Source organism: Vulpes lagopus, chromosome 16, assembly GCF_018345385.1.
Source record: "Vulpes lagopus strain Blue_001 chromosome 16, ASM1834538v1, whole genome shotgun sequence".
NCBI lineage: Eukaryota > Metazoa > Chordata > Mammalia > Carnivora > Canidae > Vulpes > Vulpes lagopus.
Genome location: NC_054839.1, coordinates 26896890 through 26918875, shown reverse-complemented (window position 1 = coordinate 26918875; position 21986 = coordinate 26896890). Strand labels below are relative to the sequence as shown.

Below are 21986 nucleotides of genomic sequence, written 5' to 3'. Positions count from 1 at the left end.
GTTGTTTATTGCTAATAATGGACTTGGTTAAAACTTTTAAATATTGTTACTAGATCCACACTGTTCTAGCACAATGTGATAATCAAGCTTAGCAAAACAATTATCTGAAAGGACACAATGGGTTTGTTCCACTGATTACATGCAATTAGTTCTTTATTTGGTAATTAACATAGTTTTAGAAGGAACATACATTTGTACTGTTCAGCTACTTGCTTACTAAATTGAAATACTAGTTAAGTGTTAGACCCCTCAACCAAAAACTAAACTCAGAATAAAACCAGAGTCCAGGGCTCCAGGACCTTTAAGCTTCTCATCAAAAATGGGACTTTTACTTCCTCTTTCTTCATTACATCTGGAATAACAAAACACTGAGGAATCCCTAAAACACTTCAGATTTTATTTGTGTTTCTTCTTTATATATTATATTTTTATCCAAATCACACTAAAGCTAAGGTTTATTGTGTTGCAATGAAAGGACAAAGGTAAACAGGTAAATAACCTAAGCAAACTTTTATATAATCTGTCCTCACTTTGTATGGTCATAACAACAAAAACATGACTGTGCAAGCTGAAATCATTCAAAGGTATCTTAATCAGTGGGAAGAAAATCTTTCAATAATTTTTAAACATTTTGGCAAAACATTAAAAATTCTCTAGGGTCACCTGGGTAGCACAGTTAGTTAAGCCTCTGACTCTTGGTTTTGGCTCAGGGCATGATTTCAGGGTCCTGAGATTGAGCCCCAATTCAGGCTTCATGCTCAGCATGGAATTTGCTTGGGAGTCTTTCTCCCTCTGCCTCTCCCTCCTGCACATTCTCATTCTCTCTCTTTCTCAAATAAATAAATAAATATTTAAAAAATAACTAAAAACTCTGTCAGCATATATTTATAATGAAATAAAACAATAATAAGGGTAAATAATTATTTAATATCGAGATGTCTTTTTCCTTGACACCACTGTTACACCAAATTGCGTGGATTTTTTTTATACTAACTTTAATTCTTTGACAAGAGTTGGGATATCCAATGATTGAGTTCAATTCTAACACAATCTTGAGTTAGCACAAACTCTACAAAGTAAGGACTCAGTCCCATAAAACTGCCTTCGGACACATTTTTAATCTCAGGGGCCACCCATATTTTTTACAAAATGAATAAATTTAGGGGTTCCCACAACCACTCTTTAGGTTCAGTAATTTGCCAGAATGACTCACTGAACTCAGGAAAACATTTTATTTACTTTTACTTAGGCTTACCAGTTTACTAGATGATACAACTTGGGAACATCTAATTGCAAGGATGCATAGGACAAGGTATGAGGACAGCACTTCAATGTGTTCATCAATCCAGAAAGATTTCTGAATCTCCATGGATTCAGAGTTTTTATAGGTGTCAATCTGCAGCCCCCAGACTCTTCCTGGACTTTGGTAGTTAGGGCTGACTGTTCCAACCCAACAATCATTTGACCTTTCTAGTTACCAATCTCATCCTGAGGCCATCTTTGGGGTCTGAGTTCCTCCTTAACACAAACTCTGCTATGATCATAGGCAGTTCATTAGAAATATCAAAAAATACTCTTAATTACTCAGGAAATTCCAAGGGTTTTAGGAGCTCTATGGCAGAACAGGGGACAGAGGTTAAACATATATTTTTATTATATCATAAATACACTATAAAGTATGGGAAATACCAATCATTTTATTACTATTCTATTGCTTGTATAAAATTTTAAATATAGCTGGAATAATGCTTGCCTTTTTCTTCCTATATATTTTATTGCACAGAGGGAGCATCTTTTTCTATGCATTAGTGTGTTGTCAAACCCTTTCTAAATTTGGATCACCTTTCAAGATTTTATCATTTGCACTTTCAATATTATAAAATATCTATGTAATTTATTTTTTTCAAGCATCATTTATGAAATATATTTATCCATTTTGTCCTAATCATGTTCCTCTTTTATGCCAATAAGTTTATCTTAATTAAGTTTCTCTGGCTGTGTATCAGGAGCATCTCAAAGGAGTACATGTTTATATCCCTATGGCCAGCTATTTATTCAATGTTTCTATTCATAAAAGATTCTAATTTTCCTTCCAGCATTTTTATATTTTGTTTCTCTGCCATACATTTATCTTTGTTGATTAAGTCCCTCTTTCATGTATCCTTTATTTTAAAAAATGGCACATGGCTTTATCACTTAAAGACAAGGAAGCACCAAAACTACTATACTTTGTTTCTGTGCATACACTGAATAACAGATGCATAGTAAACAATCACCAGCAGACTGAAGAAAGTAGTAAGACTGAACATGAATTTTGATGCACATGTGTTATTTATATAGTGATTTGTGGACTGAAGGGCTAGCAGCAAGTACATATTTCATGCAGTTACCTAGTTAATATTCTGTGGTAACTGAAATCAACTCTATTGTTGAGTGACTGGCATTATATAACTAAATCATGGTAATCACAATTTGTACATATTGGGACCATACAAAATGAGGACCGCCAGTTGTTCTCTTTGCCTCTTGTTTGACCTCTGAGATCTTTTGGCATGTGTATGGTTTATATCATATTACAGTGCTGATATCTGAGAAGCATTTTTGGCTCTTTTATATATGGATAATATTTGATAAGGCCTCCTTTTATTTGATCCAAACCCTCTGAATTTAACAAACAAGAAAAAAATGATATGGTAGTTTGGAGATTATAAATTTCTCTGAGGAACGTAAGAAAGAAGATAATTTTTGTTGAATACTGAATTTATCTATAGAAACAAATGCCTTTTTTTCCATGAGTGGATTGATCTTTTAAACCTTTTGATTAAATGGTAACATTTAAGATTCGGAATTCAGAGGCACAAAATTCAGGTTTGAAGTTTGATGTAGAAGTTATATAAATACATATAATATATATGTCCAGATTCTAAGCTCTATGAAATGGGTCATTTTTTTTCACTATTGCTTCCTTAGTGATTAGAAGAGTTCTGGGTACAAAATAGGTGTCAAAATTATTTTTTGAATGAATGAATAATCTACAAATAAAATAGGGATCTTTAAAAAAATAACAAATCAATACTAATTCTAGGTCCTTTGGTCCTATTATGAACCATCTTTATAACCCTTACATTGTCTAATCTTTTTTTTTAAGATTTTATTTATTTATTCATGATAGTCACAGAGAGAGAGACAGAGAGGCAGAGACACAGACAGGGAGAAGCAGGCTCCATGCAGAGAGCCCGACGCGGGATTCGATCCCAGGTCTCCAGGATCGCACCCCGGGCCAAAGGCAGGTGCCAAACCACTGCACCACCCAGGGATCCCTCTAATCTTATATAACAAGGTAGCACCTACTCAAGTAGGTAAATTGACATTTTTGCCATTTTAAGGCACTAGTAATAACTCTTCCAACTCTTCCATTTCTTATTTTATTTAATGTCTTTCTTCCCTTTGGGCAAGTTTCATTTAACTTAGGGGAGAAGGCCTAAAAAAAATTCCTATCAGGATCTAAATACTAGCTTCCAATTTGGACATCATTTGATTATAGATTTACCTTTAAAAAAAATCCTCTCAAATACCTTGTCAGGTTTTAGCCACTACAAAAAATAAATATTCATAGAAGCATTGAGTGACTTTATAGACAAAAGAAGCGTTCCCTAAGGGTGAGAATGATACTATTTCTCTGAGATTCAGAGTCACTTCCAAAGATACCTCCCTCCCAAAAAAGAAAGACTTCAGACAAACTCCCTGAGAGCTGGCAACTGACAGTAGGATAAACGGACTACTACCCACATTTCTTTCTAGTTCTATCTAGTCACAAATGAAATGCAACCCACGTTTCTGTCTGGCCATAATTTTGGGGCCCTCAACCTAATGGTTGTGCTGTCTGCCTTTGTAAGAACCAACAACCTGCATGCCCCAGGCAGGCAGAAAGCCAAGTCAAATTCTCAGAACACACAATTAGATGAATAAGAAGGCAATAGCTATCCCTAAGAGAAAAAGGATCCATAACCAATAAGCACCCCAAAACCAAATTCATAAGAATCTGGCTTTGAAAAAGGTATGAGTATCATGAAATTTACCTTCCTTTCTTGACTAGGCATTGCATAAATCTGAGAGAACTAAGTTGGTAAGAATTCTTACCCTACACTAGATTCTTCCAGGATCCCATCTGCAGACACTGGAACAAGTGGGGTTCAAAGTAGAACATATAACTTTGGTACCTGCCAGAATTTGGCAAGATTTTACATTAATCTTACCTTCCCTTTGGCTGTTTAAGGGAAAAACTAGTAACAGTTTACTGGTGAATCCCTTGAGATCTCATCAATTCTGGAAAGGGCTCTTAATGGAGTGTAGTTCTGGGGCATTCAAGTCGGTGTGGATGAATTTTCATAAAACCTTCAAGGACACTATTTTTTTTCCAAGTGTCCCAGTTGACTGCAAGTGAGACACTGATTTCTGGTCCATCAGTGTTCTGATGATGAACCCCTAGGGCGGTAAAACAAGGGAGTCCCAGAGGTTACTTTAGCTTTATGGCCTTGGAGCTATTATAGTTGTCAGACCATATTAACTTGGTAGACTTCTGTTTATGATCTTCTGGTCTCTTCAAAGTGGAAAGGTGATTCAGATAGAGGATTAATAGACTGTGAGTACTCAGGTAAAAAGGATAAAGGGGAGTAGCAGGAGTCACATCGGTCTTATAAGGATAAATTTAGGTACCTCTTATGTATTTAATTTTTCCTTAGTTTTATGCAATTAATCTTTCCATTAAGCTATTTTGGCATCTTGGAGACTTTTGGGAGTTTCAGCATGCCAATTAAAATAGATATCCCATTCTGTTTGTTTGATTTGGGAAATCTTGCTTTTAAATGAACCTCTCAAATGAAGGATTTTATCTAATTGGAACATTCTCTGTAGTTTCCAATGTAATTCTACATTGTCTTAGTAAGATTTTACCATTTTTGTAGATGTCCACAGCTTCTGGGACTATAGTTCTTAAACATAAAATAAGCAGAGGGCATGCTCAGTTCTTTGAAACTTCAGGATCCCATTTCTTCAGCTAAATCTCCTTGGAGCCAAATTAACACCTAAGGGTGATGTGCTGTTGGCTTGGGGATTTTATGGTGTTTAACAGTGTACGTCATTGCATGGAAATTTTCTCAAGATTGGCAGGTGACCTAGTGCCAATCTAACTCATTCCATGACCAATTTATCCTACCATGGGAGTCTTTCAATTAAGGAGAGAGCACAATAACAGCTTTTAAATGCTTGACATGACCACCGTTTTGAAGCTTTAGCTTCCAAGATCATTAGCAGTAGATCTGTTACTACTTTCACTTGAATATTTCTTTATAGTGATAGGTGCCCAATGGATTTTAATAGTTCAACTTGTGCCAATTAAAGTTTTAATTTTAATGGTCAAACCAGTCCAAATCTGTTGTCTTCATCTATTTCTCCAACTTCTCCAGATTTTTATGCTGTTTATTTTTTAAAAATATTTTTACTTATTTATTCATTAGAGACACACAGAGAGAGGTAGAGATATAGGCAGAGGGAGAAGCAGGCCCCATGTGGGGAGCCAAATGCAGGACTCGATCCCAGGACCCCTGGATCATGACCTCAGCCAAAGGCAGATGCTCAACCACTGAGCCACCCAGGTGCCCTTTTGCTGTTTATTTAGCTCAAGGCATTGTGAGTCCTCCAATGGCTGCCACCCCTTATATATACATATGCTTTTTAAGTAAAGTTTGGGTCAGAGAGCTGCACACAATGGGGTGGAGCTCAAATCTGACAGTGACTTACCCATGGCCTAGGTAAAAACTAGATGAAGAGTGAGTTCAAAGGGTCCCATGAATGTCTGGTCTGTGCAACTGGTTCTTCAAAGTCATTAGCACTCAGCTTCAAGATCCCATTGCTTGTCACCAGGAACTGTTAAAAGTTATTAAAGACAACAATTTAGGTCACATGAATAAACTTTATTAACACTTCATGAAGTGGACAGTCTTCTTTTGGATAACTGCAAAATGGAGGATAAAGAAGAGAAAAGAATAAAGAAGAGAAAAAAATAAAGTAACTGATTGGCTGAGGTCACACAGTATATCTTGTTTGGGATGAGAAGCCCCAGAGCACGCTTGGTGTTTGAGGATTGGTGCCCTGGATATACTGTGTTTCTGGTCAAGAAAAGCATTTACAAGAACATAGAATGTTGTTTCACTTTGCTGACATGGCAACCCAGGCAGTAGTAGTGGCTCCATGTTGAATCCAGAAAGCTATTTCAACAAAGGCAAGGAAATGAAATCAAAATTATTAGTGTTGGAATCAGGAAATAAAAATGGTCAATATTTATAGGCAACAATACTGTATACAAGGAAAATTCAAAGAAATTTCTACATAAATTACTTCCCCCAATATATACATATGTATGTTAATATATTATCATGAAATAAAATACATCAAATATATAGCCTAATAAAAGATACAGAAGACATTTACAATAAAGGTTTTAAACATTATTGAGAGAAATTTAAAAAGGAATCTAAATTAATAAAAGGATAGTTCATATTTATGTATTGGAAATCTCATTATCATAATATATAAATTCTCCCCCATTGATCTATAATTCAATGCAATCCTAATCAAAATCCAGGATTTATGTTGTGGGGGAATTAATAATGATTATACAAAATTTATAAAAAATACAAAACAGCAAAAGCCAAATATAGCTATGTCCAGCACAATTGGATAAATTATACTTTGAAATATCAAGGTATACTTGTAAGTTATAATAATTAGTTAAGTGTGTTTTTGGTGCAAAGATAACCCCATAGAATAATGAGTCACTTAGTTCAGGAGATTACCCTATCATATATAGCCACTTGATTTTTGTCAAAAGTGACAGCCAACTACAGTGGGAAAATGAATCTTTCCCAAGAATCAGAAACTTTTTCTGTGAGGTGCTAAATCATAAACATTTAAGGTTTTGCAGGCCATGTAGACTCTATTGCAACTATTTAATTCCACCTAAAAGCATTAGAAGATGAGATGTCAACAAATGGTCACAGTTATGCTCCAAAGAAACCGCATAAATGAACTCTGAAATCGAGTCATACAATTTTCATGTCACAATATGTTATCTTTTTTATTTATTCTAACTACTTAAACATGTAAAATTTTTTTCTTAGGTCATATGTCATACAAAAGCAGATTTGCTTATTGGTCATGTCTTTTTGGACTACTAGTGTTTCATGTACTAGTGTACATGATCAGTTGAATATTGACATGAGAAAGATATCATTACCCCTACTTGACATGATACACACAAAAAAATCACTTTCAAAAGTACTGTAGGCCCAAACATGAAACAGAAAGTTTTATAGATTCTCTAAGTTAACACAGTAGAATATTCTCAGTAGCTTGAGGTAAACAAATCTCTTCTTTAAAATGTTGTTTTGGAAACCACAGTCTTGGCACTCAGAATGTAATTCTTAGAGAATTGGTGATAATTTTCAGGCCTTTTTAATGAAAAGACTTAAAGGGTCTTTTTTTTTTTTTTATTGTTGTTGTTGTTGCTGTTTTCTAAACAAATGTAACCATAACCTTACATTATCACTTCCAAATGATTTGATGAATAGTCTTTTATTCAACGATATCAATCAATAATTATGACAAAGGTAATATAAATTTAATAATTCAAATTACCCCATGAGGGCAGCCCAGGTGGCTCAGCGGTTTAGCGCCGCCTTCAGCCCAAGGCTTGATCCTGGAGACCCGGGATCAAATCCAGTGTCAGGCTCCCTGCATGGAGCCTGCTTCTCCCTCTGCCTGTGTCTCTGCCTCTCTCTCTCTTTCTCTCATGAATGAATAAAAATCTTAAAAAAAAATTACCCCATGAAATTCTTAGTAAGTATTCTGTTTGTGTATTTATTTGTTCATGGTAACAATACACAAGAATTATCAAGGTCACAGGAGCGGGTGGAAGATGCCAAGTCCCATAGCCTAACTGGTTTATTTTCCAGATTCATATGGTAAAGATCAAATATATTAAGCAGGATGGGCAGCCCGGTGGCTCAGCAGTTTAGCTCCGACTTCAGCCCAGGGCATGATCCTGGAGACCCGGGATCGAGTCCCACGTCAGGATCCCTGCATGGAGCCTGCTTCTCCCTCTGCCTGTCTCTGCCTCTCTCTCTCCCTCTCTGTGTCTCTCATGAATAAATAAATACAATCTTTAAAAAATATATATTAAGCAGGACATAATTTAGGGCATAAGTGACTGGGGGAATCGATGGCATGGATGCTTACATGACTACCATATAGAATTCTCCCTTTTGTATACTGAATGGAAAACCTATGTTGAGGCTGTTCATTCTGAAAAGTCATCATGCAGTCTCAGCTGAAATATTGATAGTCAAAGCTTAGGTAGGTTATCCTATAGAAGGCAGCTTGAAATTCACAGGTGTGAACCAAAACAAAACTATTAGAGAAGCATCATGTTCATCCTAGTAAAATGGCAAAATACCAAGTCTGAAGGCCTGGACATAAATGGCTTAAAGGGGTAATGAGTATTTTTGACCTTTGACTTAGCTTTCTGGTTATGTAATAGTTATGCTTACATATTTACGGACTAGCTTTATGTTTATGTGTCTGCAAAAAATACCTAGAAGTTGGCAAGGGTGAAGCGTCTTTTTTTAACATCTTTTAAGTCAGAACCAGAGCATGGCATAAAATATAGTTGAACCTCATTATTAGCAGATCTCATACTTGCAAATCTGTCTGCTTACTACAATCTCTCTGCAACCCACGATTCGTTCTTAGTGTGTTTTTAGTCATTTGTGGACATATTCATTATTGAAAAATTTGAGTCACCTGATGATGTATCCCAGGTGAGGTAAAACAAGCTGATCCTCTGCCTTCTTAGTCAATCAGGGTTTAAATTAGGAAATAAATTGAACATTGAGCATGTAAGAGCATTCTGATAGGATACCTATTGATTTTATCCATTTTTTAAAAACTTCTTTTTACCTGTAGAAAAGCAGCAAATTGGTACCAGAGACACAATTGAATAACATTCTAATTCTTTCATAAAAAAAAAAAAAAATCATTAAATACAACCAACTTAAAGGTCCTCTGAAATTGCACTCTTCTCATAGATGTAGAAATTAGGTGTCAGAGAATAATGCCTTAACCAGTCATAGAGCAGTACAAAGGGATAAAAGACCCCAATCTCATGTATTTTTTCTTCTTCTAAATAGAATAAACTTTATTTTCCTCCCACATTATCTGTATTTTGAAAACAGACTAATTATAATAATAATTGCTATATACAGCAGTTATGTTGTTGCAGGCACTAATTGAAGTTGGAAATATTAACTAATTTTATATTGTTAACAACCCTATCATTAAGTACATTTCCCAGAGAAGTTAAATATCTCACCCGAAGTCACAGAGCTTATAAATAACAGAACCTAGAAGTGAACAGGACCTCTGAGTGACCCTTTCCTTACTTACTGGAAATAGGTTTGGAGATACATATATATATATATATATATATATATTTTTTTTTTTTTCCTTTAGGACACATACATTTAATATTTACATTTCAGTGTCAACGGTATTTTGTGTCTGGAAACTTCTGAAGTGAAAGGATCGTTTATTTTCCCAATTTTTCTGTCAAAAAAAAAAATAACAGGCTGAAAGAGATATTTTTGTTTTATTTTGAATCTTCTCTTTGACGACCTTTACGGATGGTCACAGACCCTCAGTTGAGCTCTGAGGCGGAGGGTCCCAGCGGCACCTCCTCCATTTGCCTGATGTCATCCCCGCTGCTGAGGGACAACATGAGGGGACTCTGCCAGTTCACACCTGGGCCTCCAGAAAGGTGGGCTGAGAGAGACGAAGGAAAGAAACAGACCATTCTAGACTAGTCGGTGGCGGGAACAAGCACGGGAACTTACTTGGATGGCTTGTCTTTGCTGAGCAGGTCTTCTGAGCACCTTCCAGAATCTCAGAGGTCTATATAGAGGACCTAAGCCCGCTCGGCCACCTGCGTCTGCCGCAACACTTTGCCCTTCAAAGTGCTTTCCCGGTGGGGAAACTAGGGGGCGGAGCCTATAGGCCAAGGCCCGGGGAAAGGGGAGGGGCGGTGGGGAGCTCCGAATTGCCCGGATGGAGCTTTACCCCGCCCACAGCCACGTGTTCCTCAGGCCTTCTTCCGAGGACTCCCGTGATGCCTTGCCTGGAAGCACGGTCCGGCGGGCTGCGCGTGGTCGGCGCAGCCTCAGAGAGGTCTGGCGTGGAGCTAAAGCCGAGCCAGCCTTCCCGACAGCCTGAGACAGCTAAGTAGGGCCAGGGCCTGACGCGCTCCACGCAGGACTCCGCTTGTCCCTCTTGTCCCGGTGCACGGTGAGACCCAGTCGGGTCTCCTCACAGAGGAGTCAGCGGGAGGAGGCAGGCTGCTGCCGCGAAGACCGAAAGCGCAGACGGACGGGCTGAGGGCCGAGGCCTGGAAGGGAGCCGCGTCGGCGGCCCTTCCTGCTTGTGGCCTGTCAGCTGCCCTCGCTGCCGCGCTGCCTCTGGGCCGAGGCGCCGCCTGGGTCAGCTTCCGGGCGTTTCTCCCCGAGGCGCTTTGCAGAGTTTGGGCGCTCTCCCGGATCTTAGGGTAGGTGGCTTTCGTCCTTCATCGCTCTCAGGTCAATTGCACACAGAGATGTGGGCAGATGGGGAATTTATTAATAGCCTATCAAAGAAAACATGTTTTCACAACCACAAAGGACTCAGGATTAAATAGACTGAGGTTGGAATTCCGACCTCAACAGTTGATGCTTTTAAGTATACTTAAAATGTGTACTTCCATGTCTTGCTGACCTTTCCGTGAAGGGAAGATAATACATATTTATCTTGAACATATGATTGAGGGAGAAAGAAATGATACAAAAAAATTCTGACCCATAAAATTTTTTATTTTATTTTAAAGATTTTATTTATTCATGAGACACACACAGAGAGAGAGAGAGAGAGGCAGAGACACAGGCAGAGGGAGAAGCAGGCTCCATTCCATGCATTGAGCCTGATGTGGGAGTCAATCCTGGGTCTCCAGGATCACACCCTGGGCAGGCACTAAACCGCTGAGCCATCCAGGGATCCCACATAGAAATTTTTAAAATAAAAAATAAAAACTAGCATTCCTCAGAGTTCTGAAAAAAAAAAAAAAAATATATATATATATATATATATATATATATATTGTCCTGCGTAGGTTAACTTAATTCCAGAGACTCAGGCACTGAGAGAATTATGCTTTAAAAAGACCTCTGATTTAGTGTGTGTACTTTAACACTTTAAATTGTTTGCTGTTTTCTTTATCCTCATTTTAGTCCTAACTACGGTAATTGAACTGCATTATGCCATGTTAAAAATGAATTTAAATTTGTTCCCAGTGCCTTACAAGCATAAAATAATATTCTATGTTTTCTAAATTACTCTAAATAACTACTTCAAGAATGTATTTTCCCTTTCATGTTTTGTGGTTTTAAAAATAGGTGAAAGCAAACTTCAATTCAGCACATTCAGGATAATTGAAAGTAACAAGCCCGTTTAATCAATTTTTACCAGAAAGAGTGTAATGCATAGAAGTAAAAATCAAACATGACTATTTACCTAGTGATATAAGGTTAGGTATATTATATTTTTGTTAAATGTAAATATGCAAGTAAACAGAACTACTGTTACATGTTATGCTTCCGAGAGTCCCAGCTGAAATCAATAGAAACATTATGAAAGTGTAAGTTAATTAAGATTATAAATTACCTTTCTGCAAAATTGAATTTTTTTTTTCTATAATTACTCCCTCAAGTGTTTCTTTTCACTTTTATCTTGAAGGTGAGTTTACATTTTACAATAAGCAAAAATGGTAAAAAAAAAAAAATCCATTTCTGGAGGGGAATAAATTAGAGTTTGATATGTGTGTTTGTGTATGTGAGACAGAGAGGTGAGGCTACACATATGTATGCAAGTTACCTATTACGTTATGATAGAAGTTCATTGCTTTGGGGCATCTATGTGGCTCTGTCCATTAAGGGTCGGCCTTTGTCCCAGTATCCCAGAGTCCTGGAATTGAACACTACATTAGACTCCTTGGTCAATGGGAGCCTGATTCACCCTCTGCCTGCTGCTCCCCATGATTACACACTCTCTCTCACATAAATAAATAAAATTTTAATGCATTTTAAAATAAAATAAATAAAATAAAATGAATTTAAATTTGTTCCCAGTGCCTTACAAGCATAAAATAATATTCTATGTTTTCTAAATTACTCTAAATAACTACTTCAAGAATGTATTTTCCCTTTCATGTTTTGTGGTTTTAAAAATAGGTTAAAATGCATTTTAAAAATGCATTGCTAAAATGTCTTTATTGTCTTATTAAATGAGGAAATGCCAGAATAAATATACTGGATATCCCTCCTACTAAAATATTGTCAGAAATGTTAAAATAAAATAAAATGAAATTCCTCTTTAAAATGCATGTAAGTATAACATACATGCAGTAAATTACATGCATTGTATGTGGATACAAACTTGCTTTCACCACCTAAATTAATAGACAATATAATTTATGTCTCAGAGCTCTTGTCAAGTGTCAGTTATTGTCTAAAGTATCTTTTCCAAGGTAAGTACTGTCTTCACTTTTTAAAATATATTGCTAATTTTGCCTGGTTTTATAATTTATGTAATAAGTGAACCATAAAATATATATGAGTTTATGTTGGTTTTTTAAATTCATTATTGTTTGTGAGATCATTTATTACTGTTCCTGGTAGCTGAATCTCTTATTTACATTGTTGGATAGTATTTTTGCAATCAATAAACTATATTTTTCTGTTTATATATGGTGAGAATTTGGATTTGTTTTAGTTTGGGACAATTGCATAAATTTGGTATGTATGTGTGTGAAACTCTGTTAGGTATACACTCAGGGTGGAAGTGCTCACTGTTAGTGTATGTTGAGCTTTAGTAGATGTGGAGAAAATATTTTCTGATGAATTTTTAACATTTTCCATTCTTAAAAGTAGTGTATAAGAGTTCTGGTTGCCTCATTTCTTTGTCAACATTTGGTATTCCTGGGCTTTATATTTTAGTTTTGGGCTTTATATTTTAGCCATGCAGAGCTGTAGTTGTGGTTGTTTTACATTTATTTGGCATTTCTATGATGAGCAATATCATTTAGCATCTTTCCATAAATAACTTTATTGCTTATTTGTATAGCTTTTCCCCCCATTGGCTGTTTAAATATTTTGACCATTTATATAATGGGTTGGGTGATTGTTTTTAAATTTTTTACCCATTTATGAGTTCTTTATACTGGATATGAAAAACAACCCTTATTAGTTGTATGTTTTAAATATCATTATTCATTCTGTGACTTATTTTCTAACTCAAAGATTCCTTTTAATAAGCAGAAGTTCCCAATATGAATGATATCCAATTGGTAAATCATCTTCTTTAGGATTCTTGGGTTTGATTACCTGTTATAAAAACTTTTGCTTTCTCTTTCCAAGGTGTGTGTGTGTGTTTGTGTATAAAAAACATCTAAAAACTTATGTATGGTTTTATGTCTAATATCACACTTCATCTGGAGTTAATATTTCTGAATGCTGTTAGGTATTTGTTTCATTTTATATGTATGCATATACAATCAACCCAGTGCATTTGGAGAAGTCTTCTTCATGTGAGAATCTTTATAATAAAAGTCAGTATAGTAGACTGAATGATAGTCTTCCAAACAGTATTTATGCCCAAATCTCAGGAACCTGTGAATATTAATTTATATGAGAAAGAAAAAAGACCGAAGAGATAATTAAATTAATAACTTTGAGATGAATAAATTATCCTGGATTATCTGAATAATTACACCCTTAGAAGAGCAAGACAATAGAAGATTGGATTCAGCATAATCAGAAGAATAGAAAGAGATAAGTGACACAGAGATAGAGATTGGAGTGATGTGACTATAGGGGAGGTATTGCCTACAGCCACCAGAGCAGGAAGATTCTACCCTACAGGCTCAGTAGGGACCATGGCCCTGCTGATACACACTGATTTCAGCACAGTAGTATAGATTTTGGAAGTTTATCCTCAGGAGGTATGAGACAATAAATTGCTGTCAGAGTTAAGCCACAAAGATTGTGATAATTTGCTGTAGCTGCCATAGGAACTAATATAGTAATCAACTTCTATCATTTTTTTTCTTAATATTTAAGATTATCTTGGGATATTTAAATTCTGTAACTATTCTGTTTCATAACTCTGGGACTTGTTTGTCTGCATGGCTGACTTTAGAAGCCCTACCTCATAGATCCTGTGTTCTATTTAATCCAGAAAATCCTTAGCTAGCAATATTGCTAAAGGTGTTATAGAAACATGATTTTTCCTTTCTAGCAAATATCATTAATCTGTTCACTCAAAGGAGGTATAATTGACAAGATGATTATACCCAATTTCCTTGCATCATCATGTATTAAAAATAATAAAAAATAGACTCTAAGCCAGTTACTTTAAATCTTTCTCTACTTTCAATTCCAAATTTCTAAATTTTTGTAAATCAGAGTTGATTTTAAGATATTTTTCTACATATCTTAAGATTATAATTTTTCTTTTGGTTATTGTGCTTAGCTGTTCTTTCAAATATTAAACTAACCTGACATTCTTGAAAAAATATAATATGCTTGTGAATATTTTCCTATTTATGTACTTAAGATTTTAATGAGTGAAATTACCAGTTTTTATTTCAAATATTTATTTTGTCCCCTTTTTTTATTATGATAAGCAGATCTTAGTTTATAAAGCTTTGCAGTGACCAACATCTGTCTGCCTTTGTTACTAATTTTTATTTTATGTTTGCTTTTAATTCTGTACATTTCTGCTTTCATACTGAATATCATAAAACTTTGTTATGCTTATACTGTGACTAAGCAAAAGGACTTACTGATATATACCCTGAAGGGGTTGGAATTCTTGCTTATCTGCACCATGAAACACATAAAGTCCGTTTTCCATCTGCTTTAATTGAATTTATTTTATTTTGGTGAGAACTTTTAACACAATGTCTATTTTCTCACCAAAATTTTAAGTGTACTATACAATACTGTTACCTATAGGTATGATATTGTGCAGTAGGTCTCTAGAACTTACTCATCTTGCATAACTAAAACTGTAGACTCATTGAATAGCAACTTCTCATTTCTGCCTCCCCTTAGCTCCTAGTAACCACCCTTCTATTTCTGCTTCTATTAATTTGACTCTATTATATGAATGCCTCATAAGTGCAATATTTGGCTTATTTCACTTAGCATAATGTCATTTAGGTTCATGTATGTTGTTGCATATGTCTGGATTTTTTTAAGGCTGATAAAAAAGAATATTCAGAATAGTGTTTACTTATGGTAGGAAAGAGGACTAGTTGTACAGTTTAGAAGGAAAACAGAAGTAGAATTCTATTTCTTAAGAGGGGTGAATGGTACATCGTTTTATAATTCTATATGCCATATATATACCTTATTAGAGTATAAAAATCAATATAATACATAGCTTATAATGAAAATTACAAAATGAATGATAGAAATCACTGACTTGATTATTTTAAGATACATGGAACAAATCTCCCACCTGAGAGTGGTAATAAAAAACCAACCAAACAAAAACTAGAAAATGTTTGATTAGAGTTATCTTAGAATTGCACAAGATTGCACAGTATTAATGGGATAAAATTCAGAAGTTGGAAATACAAACATGCAAGTCAAGAATTTGGGGACAGTCTACACCTGGAAAGCATTATTAACATTAAGTAGCTTAATTTTAAAGAAATAAAATGAAATTATCATGTATACAACAATAACAACAATAAATGAAGGCAAAGAAAAACTTTTAAAGCTGAGAAAGAAAAAATTATTTTTAAATATAATTGATGATTGACTTATATAAAATACTAATCAGAAGACTATGGAATGCTATCTTCAATGAACCAGCTTAAAATAATTGCTAATTTAGAATTATGTAGCCAGTGAAAATACTGTTTAGTAATAAAGTTATAACAAAAATAATGTTCACACAGTGAGAGAGAAATTATAATTGTTTCAATTTGAGACATTATACTTCATTGTTATACATAAGTGCTATACATTTATACATAATGTTATACATTTACACAATGTGCATAAATGGAGGAGTTGTGTTTGCAGTAATGTAAAAACTCTCAAATGTATGATTTTTTATTGTAGTTAACATCTGATTATTAATTTCCCTCCATAAACTCAAAATCAGTATAGATATAGAGACTGGCAAACTTTGTCGCTTATCATGTACAACAAAATTTAGTGGCCTAAAACAATATGAATCTATTATTTCTCACAATTATGTGGATCAACTGGGTGGTTAAAGATAATTTAGCAGGGGAATTTGGCTCTCCATCATGTGATCTCACATTCTGCTTCAGCATAGACGAAACTTGGTTCTACTGAAGTGGCTGTGTTCTTCATAAGGAAGAGTTAGAGAAAATGTGCCAGGCCTCTTGAAGTCTAGGCTCAAGTCAGATACCGTGGCATTCATAGCACATTCGCTCAGGCAAGGCAGGATATTAGGATGGCTTAAATTCAGAGAAGAAAATTACCTGTACCATGTGATAGTACAAAAGGTAATTTTGCCTTGCAAAAGGTTGAGCATGAGGAGGAATGCAATCAGTATACCAGAAATTATTCTTACTTCCTGGCATTTTTGGCAAAGTAAAATGAAAGGCACTGCACAGTGTAGGAGATCTCATATGTATGGAGGCTGAGAAAATTAACGCCATTCTACCTCAAGTTTAGCATTAGCACAAGTATAGCCATCTCAGGCCCCTGTGAATAAGAGCTGACCTTTACATGGAGCCCGAGGGGGCCAGCAGGGCAGACAGTGGGGGGCACTCCTACAGCAGCAAGCCCCCACTGTGGGCGGCGGAACTGTGTGTGACGTGATCCTCGTAACGGCCTTGGAGGCCTCCACACATGGAGCCCCGAGGCCCCCCGAGTCCTTGAGGCGGGGCGCACCTGTGGAAAGCCCACCCCGTCTCTCCATGACGGCTGAGACGTCCAGTCAGGCCCTGACCTGTCTCTGTCAGATGCAGACTCAGCAGCCCCACCCCAAGCTCAGTGCGCTCCCTACAGAAGCCACATTGTGCAAGGACAGGAGCTCAGCAGAGGGAAGCAGGCCCAGGGGGTGGGGCTGCCCTGCCCACCTTGCCACCCTTAGAGGGGCTGGCACACCTGGCTCCTAATGGGGAGACACAGCCCCCAATAAACCAGCCTCTCCCCCTGAAAAAAAAAAAAATCCTTGACAGAGAGTCCCATATCAGAATGAGTACAGAGCTTAATGCCCTTGACAGAAAGTCCCATATCAGAATCAAAACAGAGCTCAGAACGCCCTTGACAGAGACAGAAAGTCCCATATTGGAATGAAAACAGAGCTTAAGAAATTCCTCCACCCCTTCTGAAAATCCCCTAGACCAGCCCATAAAAACCCAGCTGTAACCCCCCTCGGGGTCCAATTCCCTGCTCCGCTGTGTCGGGTATACTTGGACCCAAGCTCGGCTCCCTGGTGGTTTTCTCGGATTCGTAATCTTGGGCACGACAATATGCTCATTTTTTAACAGTAAACATAGCTTTATTATATAATGCAACAGTAGATGCATAGCTTTAAGGGACCGTTTAAGCCAAGGCACTCACTTTCCTATGTATGAACAATGATCAAAATGAAATTTGAAATTAGAAACACAGTATCATTTACATTACCAGCACTCACAATGAAATACCTAGGTTTAAATCTAATGACTACATATTATATAACTATGGTAGGTTTCCTTACCCTCTGATTTTCCCTTGGATTCAACATGTTAAAAACCTCAACAGACTATTAGAAGACAGATGGAGAAATACATTACAGATATATACCCTTTTATGCTCTCTGCATTGCCATCATTCTAGCAATTACTATTTGATTAATGTCACATAGTCACTTGTTTTGGGGGTCAGAAATCTGGTAACACCATTGATTTCCTCTTCAGGCCTATGGGTATAATGGCTTTTTACTGAGGCTACTACCAGAATGTTGCTTCAAATACTTGCTGTCCTTTAAACCTGTACACAGCTCTTTAAATTCTGCTTTCATTAAATACTTGTCAAGTAAATCCTTAATTTAAATTAATCATTTTTATTGATAACTTTAATTGATAAACATTTTAAAGCAGTTATTTGAACATTACATTGACATATAAGAAACTTAAAAATCAGTTCATTTAAATCTGAGTATTTTCCTTAAATGTCGGGCTGACCTATGATTTTAATACAAAGACTAAATGTGATTCACATGTCTTATTTTTCTATGTGTCTTTTTTGTTCTTTTAGGCTTTTTTAAGTAGAATGAAACACAAAATTTGGGGTTGTTTTTAATCCTAGAGAAAAATTGAAAATACTTAAATTTTTTCCTTTGCAAATGTAGGTGTAATTCTTTAGAAAACAAAAAAAAAGAAATCAGATATACCACAGACAACATGAAGTCTTGTTTTTATATAGGTCAAGCAGTGACAGAAGGCTAAAACCTGTTAAATTGCAGTTAGCATACAATTTAATTCTAAATAGTTGAAGATTTTTCATTTATTTTCTCACTGAAAATGACTAACATTGAATTACTATTTAAAATTTGTGAGATATTCAGATAAAGCCTGAATATTTTGACCTACAATAAAGGGATTGGAAGAAAACTTATTTTACAAAGCATCAAAAATTACTTTAGTAAAAAGATATTGCACCAAAAGGAACATAGTATGTTTGCAGTTTCTATTTTTGCTCCATTGTGTAAACTTGTGACATTATTAATGCTTAGGCATTAATAGAGAAATTTCCTTTTCTTAGAGAAATTTCTTAGAGAAATTTTCTTTTCTCAATATAACAGTTGTGAAATAATAGAAATGTATTTGGACATACAATGAAAAAAATGTCTCAAAAGAGTAACATCAAAATAATTTGAATTTTTAGTGCCAATGAAAGTAATGACCAATTAATAAGATTATTGAGTATAAGCTTGTAAAATTCGTGTTTGTCACTGTAGCACCATAAAGGCTACTCCTGTTTCCTTCTCATTGTATATGCACATGTTATTTTCATAGCAATTACAGAATGTTAGCAACTTAGAGAAGAAGTACAGATCCTAGGAATATCCTTCTTGATCAAATGCAATCAAACAATGTAGAAGTGATGATACTGGATAGATGAAACAAAACTGTAATGAGAACTATTCTACTAAACACTAAACAATTAAAAGCCTGACTAGAAAAGTATAAAGGCTTATCTTGGAGAAGCTATGGGAAAATAGGTACTTCCCTGAATTACTTCTGGGGTTGTTACTTGATACAATCCTTAATGAAGGAAATTTGCTAATATGTAGTAGGAAATATGTATGTTTACCTTCGAAAAGTCCCACTTTTAGGACATTATTCTGAAAATACACATCCAACAGTCCATTAACTGATAAGCAGTAGTTACTCATTGGACCATTATTTATGGTTATGAAATATATAAACCTGTATTCCATGCATAATTAATTGAATAAACCATGCTTCTGACATACAATAAAGTCCATTGTAATTTTAAAAAACATTGACAATAATCTTTATTAACTGGTATTGTTATTTCCATAATGTATTGCTAATTGAAAATAGAAAGTACAAAAAAGTATGTATAGTAGGGTACAGTTTGTATAAGAAAAATAAAATAACATGTGAATATATCTCCCTATTTTTTCCCCTAAAAGTAGCAGAAAAAGAATAATGCGGAAAGAAATGAGAATGAGTACCTACAGAGGGGTAGATGGATATATTAGGTTATTAACGTTAATATTTTTATTTTCTTTTTTCTTAATGGCTTTTACTTCTTTATAGTTTGGCTGAATCTACTGACTGGGCCTTATATAATTTTGAAATAGGACACTGAAATATCTAGGTTAAAAAAGTGAAAGGGAAAGGTTTTTGTCTAATCCTCATATAATGACTCTTGATTCAAAATTAGTAATTTGGTGAAATGTGATTCTCTTTGAAGCAATTCAATATTATTTTGCTGTTTGTTCAGCGAGTTTTCAGAAACACTTCAAATACTTCATGACTGATTATACACTTAGAATTCTATTTTGAGATGATAATCAGGGAAAAGAGAAAAGGTTAAAATTTATCAGTGACAAATACAAAAAAGTGCATAGTTGTAAAACTCTTGTAATAAAAAATATTAAAGTACAACTGTTACTTTGCATATTAATTCATCTTAGAAAACATTCTCCTGAAGATGAACAGCAGGAATGTGAGTCTAATCTCAAGATATTCAACTTTTGTATAACTCCAAATGGTGCAAAATACCTAATTTGATAAGAGTCTTAATGAAATGTTATAAAAATAAATTAACTTTGTAAAGTCAATTTCTTACTTAGAGAAATGCACAAATGTATTATGAGTTTCAGTAGACTGTATTAATATAAGTTTTCTATGTAACTTTTTCCTTCATAGAGACAGAATGAAAGATTTCTCTTTTAAGGACTTTAAATAATTACTTCAAATCTCCTAATTTTTTTTCTCAAATAGGATTGAGATATGTCCACTAATTAATGTATAATTAGTCCTGCCAGAATACCAATTTTACACATACCCTGGATTTTACCTATTTGTTTTCACCTTTCCTGGTACTTCCATCATTGTATTTCATGTTGTTTGTATTATATAGAATGAATGTAAGTGGTACTTCAAACTTGAACATTGAAACTGTTTATTTTTTATTTTATTTTTTAAAAATATTTTATTTATTTATTCACGAGACACACAGAGAGAGAGAGAGGCAGAGACACAGGCAGAGGGAGAAGCAGGTTCCATGAAGGGAGCCCGATGTAGGACTTGAACCCAGGACTCCAGGATCACACCCTGAGCGGAAGGCAGATGCTCAACCACTGAGCCACCCAGGAATCCCCCTGAATGAAACTTTTTAGCATAGATAGCTGGTCTAGATTCTTTAGCCTTAATAGGACTTTTTTTTAAGTAGACTAGGTTAGAGTTTGTATTATTCATATATCTGATTTATCTCTTCTCATCAGGTTATTTAGAGCATCACCCTATAAGTATCTAAGTTGAAAAAAACAATAGCAAAAAAAAAAAAGAAGCAGCAAGTCCTTTTAAATCTGGTCAGTAATTTTTACTTTATTTATATTTCCACATGATACTCTGATTAAATAACTTAAAATTTTATCTGGTTTATTTTTAAATATATGTATTCATACCTTTCAATGATGTATCTAAATTATTCTTGTATTTATTTTTATCTATGTCATGTAAGCTTTAAAGAAATTCAAAAGGTATTGGAGATGTAACGTTATTTTAGGAAACCTTTTATTTTTTTTAAAAGATTTGTTTATTTGAAAGAGAATGAAAAAGAGAGAACATGAGCAGGGGGAGGGGCAGAGGGAGAAGCACATTTCACGCTGAGTGGCGAGCCTGATGGGCCTGGATGCAGGGCTCCAGTCTGGGACTTGGGGACCATGACCTGAGCTGAAGACAGACACGTAACCAACTGAGCCACCCAAGAAAGCTCTCTTAAAAACAGATTGTATTAGTAAGTATAATGACTAGAATTGTGATATTTAGGCATATAGAAATAAGAAACTAAAGATTATCTCCAACAAAGAAATGAAAATATGCCAAGTAATTCAGCAGACCCAAATAGTAGACACAGAGCCAGGAGAAAATTTAACAGGAAATCATATGTCAGCCAGGGCAGTGTTGCACTTATGAAGTGTCATAAAACAAAACAAAACAAAACAAAAAAAAAAACCCTTATTTGGCTGACTACACCTTCTTCCACCCTGAGAATATTTGTTTTCTAAACTCAGACCATTAGGAATTTTGCTATTTGAAATGATATCAGTAGGGTATA

General features: G+C 35.2%; 1 pseudogene; it reads left to right on the top strand.

Moving 5' to 3' along the window:
• The first annotated feature begins 10158 nt into the window (after positions 1 to 10158).
• Positions 10159 to 21986, top strand: part of LOC121476767 — a 177886-nt pseudogene continuing 166058 nt past the window's right edge.